The following is a 6,134-nucleotide window of genomic DNA, read 5'->3' on the forward strand; positions in this document are numbered from 1 at the left end:
CCTTTATCTGATATGTCATTTGCAACTATCTTTTCCCATTCCGTTGGTTGCCTATTAATTTTCTGGGTTGTTTCCTTGGCTGTGCAGAAGCTTTTAATCTTGATGAGGTCCCAACAGTTTATTTTTGCTCTTGATTCCCTTGCTTTTGGGGATGTGTCAAGTAAGAAGTTGCTGCGGTGGAGAATCTGTGTCTATTCTAACTGCTTTTCATTCTATATCACGTTCCTAATATTCATCCATGTCAATGTGTGAAGCTGTGGCTCATGTATTTTCACTACTGTATGGTATTTCATTCTGAATATTTATCACAATTTATAATGTCTTCTCCTGGTAATGGATATTCAGGTTGCTTCTAGTTTCCTGTTTGTGTTGCTGGGGAGGAAGGTAGGGAAAAATGTACAATGTTCCTATGAACATGTCTATCTTACATATATAAGGCTTTTTCTCAGTTATATCCTTATGAACTGAATTGCTAGATTGTTGGATATGAGCCGATATCATTTTAAAGATAATTCCAGAATGCTTTTTAGTGTGGTCATGCCAATGTCTTCTACTGTCAGCAGCATCTGAAAGTTGATTCACAATCCTCACTAGAACTTGGAACTGTCTAAACTTTTTCTCAATCTAATATAAAATGGTGTCTTGTGGTTTTATATTTGTATGTCCATAATTCCTAATTATGTTGAGGATAATTGAATCTGTCACAAACAATTCAAGTGTTCTCTTATGTAAAGTGTCTCCACATTTTTGTTTGTTTGTAACTGGGTTGTCATTTTTATTAACTTTCACAATTTTGAAAATATTCTGGACACTTTTTGCTGGTTATATGTGTAGCAAGTATATTATTCCAATTGTGATTGTTCTTTTCAGTTGTTTTATGTTTTTTTAAAAAACATAAATTCTAAATTCAAAAAAAAATTTAATTTTTTTAACATTAGTTTTGAGAGAGAAAGTGAGTGCAAGTGGGGGAGGGTCAGAGAGAGAGGGAGCTACGGAATCCGGACAGAATCCGAAGCAGGTTCAGGCTCTGAGCTGTCAGCACAAAGCCCAATGTGGGACTCGAACCCACAAGCCTTGAGATCATGACCTGAGCCAAAGTCAGATGCTTAACCAATTGAGCCACCCAGTTGCCCCCCTAAATTCTAAATTTTAATGTAATTTAATTTAGCAAAATTTCTTTTGTGAATATTGTTTTCTGCCTGGTATTAGAAAAATTTCCCTTATCAAGTTATAAAATGAATTACATATTTAATTCAAAGATAGAGTTGTACATTTCAGATTTAGGTATTTCATATATCTTAAGTGGATTTTTATGTGTGGTTTGAGGTAGAGATCCATTTGTATTTCTTTCATATGGATAAAGAGCTGTTCCAGCAAAGTGTATTGTACTTATTTTTGTGATTTTCCCACTGATTTGCAATGTCACCTTTGTCATCTATCAGCTTTTTATATATGTTTGGGCCTATGTTTGGACTCCTGCCCCCCCCCCCCCACAAGCCGCTGTGTTACAGGCAGGCAGCCTCAGTTCATCACAAGCGTGTGTTCTGGCACTATATTCTGGCCCCTGGCACTGGATTTTGTGTTTTGTATTTCAGCTAAATAGTCTCGCTGCACCAATATCATTCATTTCCTCACTCATCCCTTCAACCCATACTAAGCATCCGCTCCGTGCCAAGCAATTTTCAGGACCATCAGATTCTATCAAAGAACACAAGAGAAAAGTACCTGCCCGCTTAGTGCTTCTAGTCTGGTGGAGGAGAGTATCAATAAAGTTATAAATCATTCAAATGTATAAACATATCGAATGTTGACATGTGCCGTGAGCACAGGAGAGCAGACAGAGGACAGGGAGTGTCAGTTGGCTTGAGGACCGCAATTTATTTTTTATTTTTTTAAGGAATTTTTTTTAATGTTTTATTTATTTTTGAGAGAGATAGAGACAGCATGAGCAGGGGAGGGTCAGAGAGAGAGGGAGACACAGGATCTGAAACAGGCTCCAGGCTCTGAGCTGTCAGCACAGAGTCCAGCCCGGGGCTCGAACCCATGAACTGTGAGATCATGACGTGAGCCGAAGTCGGACATTCAACCGACTGAGCCACCCAGGCACCCCGAGGACCGCCATTTAGATAAGAGGCTAGGAAAAGAGTCACTGAGCTCAGTGGAGACCTAAAAAAAGATGACGAGGTGAGTCAGACAGATATCCAAGGATACAAAATAGCGGGTAGATGGGACAGCAAGTGCCAAAGTGCCAAAGGATGACCATGGAAAGAGGCGGGTAAAGCTGGGGGTGGAACGCACTGATGGGAGAGAGATTCAGAGAGATTGCAGTGGGGCCAGAACAATTATTATACCCCACCGTTTTAGTTATCAAAATATTATAGAGGCACCTGAGTGGCTCAGTTGGTTAAGCATCTGACTTTGGCTCAGGTCACCATCTCCCTAGTGGGTTCGAGCCCCGCCTCAGGCTCTGTGCTGACAGCTCTGAGCCTGGAGCCTGCTTGGAATTCAATGTCTCCCTCTGTGTCCACCCCTCCCCCACTCGTGCTCTGTCTCTGTCTCTGTCTCTCTCTCTCAAAAATAAACATTAAAAAAATGTTTAAATATTATAAAATCTTGGTATTCAGTAGATCAAGTCCACCCACCTCCTCCTTCTACAAGAACATCTGGGTGACTGGGCGCTCCTTGCAGCGCTGTTTCTCTAAAGAAAATTTAGAATCCACTTACCAAGTTCCTATAAAAGCCTGTGAAATTTCATTGGCATTACACTGAAACTCCATATGAGTTTGGGAAAATGTGCTATTGTTCTGTCCTTCCGATAGTGAGCAACGTGGTGTCCTTCACTGGTTTTTCCATGCAAGTCATGTACATGCATCGTTCACGGAGAAACCTGCATACGAGGCCTATTTGCCACTTCCCATCCCCCCTTGTTTTCGCTGTTTTCACTATCCTGCTCCTCCAGCCGTCCCTCAGGCACTGAAGCACATTTGTACCTCAGGATGTTTGCCCTCGCTGGCCCCTCTCCCTCCAGATCACCCCCTCACTACGGTCAGGTTTCTGATCAGATGTTACTGTGTCAGTGGGCTTTCCTGGGCCGCCCAATTCAAAATAGTACAGCCCCAGCATCTGCTGCCTCCCTTTCCTTCGTTTAGTTTCATTTTCATGGTACTTTTTTACTCATCACTATCTATTCAAGGTGTACGTCCCCCCCCCATAATTATTCAGTTTGTGCAACAGATGTAAAAATTCCTAGAAATTATCTGAGATGATCTGTGGGATAAAGCCATTGCTAGCCGTAAATGGAGACAGAGGAGGGAATAAGTACAGTCTACACCGAGTGGCTTCTAAATCACTGCTCCCCAAGAGAGCAACTCTAATAAGTTCTTCCCTCTCTCAGTTTGGAGAGGCAAGCAAGTGCTTCGAGAACAAGGAGGCTGAAAATGCTAATTTCCACCTACTGCACACTGGGTGCTCTTTATGGTTGATCCAAGTTCACGGGATATCACTGCTCTCTGGCCAGGGTTTTCATCACTAGGCTTGGAGTCCTGGATCATCTAGTAAAAGGGCAAGTTAACATTAGTGGAGGATGTTACTACATTGTTATTCAAATATCTCTGTCATTGAGGTGTTGCTTGGAAACTTCACCCTTTAATGTAGTGTTCAATGTGTGTGTTCCATGGAGATATATATATATATATATATAGTGAATATATATGTGACATCTATTTGTAATACTGATCACTGAGATGTGAAAAGATTCCTTATTATAAGTGACAGTCTAAGAAGAAAGGATCTGAAGCAGAAACATCCCTATGACATGTAGAAAGTGTGAAATTGGCAGTATCCTCTGATATATATTAATATCGAAACAGATTCTTCTGAGCACTATTCATCATGAAAACATCTCAGGCAAAAATGCTCAGGACTTGAACTTTGCCGTTTAGAGCAGGAAACAGAATTGCCAAATAAGGGGAATAAATAGCAATATTGATAACATCACTACCTTTTCCTGAGTGCCTACTATGTGCCAAGACTGCAGCTAGAAATTAAGAACCATTACGTCATGCAATCGTCAAAGAGGTCTGGGAAGTAGGTACTATTGTTGTTATCATACTAATCAGTACCTTGAAGCTCAGAAAGCCGAAGTGACATGTCTGTGGTCACAATCACGTGACAGAAAAAGGAGTAGCTCAGAGTCCAACCCGGGGGTCTGGATCCGAAAACTACACTTTTGTCTGCATCATGTAGGCGGCATTGAAGGCCAAGGAAACAGAGATCATTTATAACTATAAAGGTAGAATCACAGTTTCACACCTAGACCACGCATCTTCCTTGTAGGGCATGCCAGTCCAGCAGCTCACAGAGGTGCATGTGGAGAGGGTAGCTAAGGAAATAATTTTTTATATGTATTTATCTCAATAATTTGCAAAGTATTGTTTCACATCGTCTCCTCGGACTCATTATAATGGCAAGTATAACTTCCATTTTCCAACTGGTGAGGCTCAGAGAGATTAGAAGCCAGGACTCAAACCCAAATCTTCCAGCTCTAAAAGATGTATATGTTCCCGGGGCGCCTGCCTGGCTGTCAGTGGAGTGTGAGATTCTTGGTCTCAGGATCATGGGTTCGAGGCCCACATTGGGTGCAGAGATTACTTAAAAAAAAAAAAAAAAAGAAGAAAGGGAAACATTTCAAAAAAAGATGCTCATGTTCCTAACTCTCTGGTGTTCACTTGTTCTTTCTCTTCTGGTATACACATGGTATGGAAAAAAAAGGTTTTAAACCGTATTCTGAATTATTCAAATGGTTAGATAATTTAAAACTGTTAAATCAATTTGGGGATGTAAAATTAATTACTGTTTGCCTTTTTCCATTAAAATTCTGTGTGTGTGTAACGTTAGCCATTCTGACAGGTGTGAGGTGGTATCTCGTTGTGGTTTTGATTTGTTTTTCCCTGATGATGAGTGATGTTGAGCATCTTTTCATGTGACTGTTAGCCATCTGGGTGTCTTCTTTGGAGAAGTGTCTATTCCTATCTTTTGCCCATTTCTTCACTGGATTATTTGGGGTTTTTTGGGTGCTGAGTTTGATACGTTCTTTACAGATTTTGGATACTAACCTTTTATCTGATATGTCATTTGCAAATATCTTCTCCCATGCCATCAGTTGCCTTTTAGTTTTGTTGATTGTTTCCTTCATTGTGCAGAAGCTTTTTATTTGGATGAGGTCCCAGTAGTTCATTTTTGCTTTTGTTGCCCTTGACTCTGGAGACATGTTGAGTAAGAAGTTGCTGCGGCCGAGGTCAAAGAGGTTTTTGCCTGCTTTCTCCTCTAGGATTTTGATGGCTTCCTGTCTTACATTTAGCTCTTTCATCCATTTTGAGTTTATTTTTGTGTATGGTGTAAGAAAGTGGTCCAGGTTCATTTTTCTGCACGTCGCTGTCCAGTTTTCCCAGCACCACTTGCTGAAGAGACTGTCTTTATTCCATTGGATATTCTTCCCTGCTTTGTCAAAGATGAATTGGCCATAGGTTTGTGGGTCCGTTTCTGGGTTCTCTGTTTTGTTCCATTGATCCAAGTGTCTGTATTTGTGCCAGTAACATACTGTCTTGATGATCACAGCTTTGTAATACAACTTGAAGTCCAGGATTGGATGCTTCCAGCTTTGGTTTTCTTTTTCCAGATTGCTTTGGCTATTCGGGGTCTCTTCTGATTCCATCCAAATTTTAGGATTGTTTGTTCTAGCTCTGTGAAGAATGCTAGTGTTTTTTGATAGGGATTGCATTAAATATGTGTATTGCTTTGGGTAGTATTGACATTTTAACAATATTTGTTATCCATAAGAATGAAATATATTTCCATTTTTTGGTGTCTTCTTCAATTTCTTTCATAAGCTTTTTATAGTTTTCAGTGTATAGATTTTTCACCTCTGTGGTAATGTTTATTCCTAGGTATTTTATGGGTTTTGGTGCAATTGTAAATGGGATCGATTCCTTGATTTCTCTTTCTGTTGCTTCATTATTGGTGTACAAGAATGCACCTGATTTCTGTGCATTGATTTATGTCCTGCGCCTTTGCTGACTTCATGGATCAGTTCTAGAAGTTTTTTGGTGGGATCTTTTGGGTTTTCTGTATAGAGT

This window comes from Hyaena hyaena, unplaced genomic scaffold (assembly GCF_003009895.1).
Source record: "Hyaena hyaena isolate Hyena2069 unplaced genomic scaffold, ASM300989v1 scaffold_701, whole genome shotgun sequence".
Classification (NCBI taxonomy): Eukaryota; Metazoa; Chordata; class Mammalia; order Carnivora; family Hyaenidae; genus Hyaena; species Hyaena hyaena.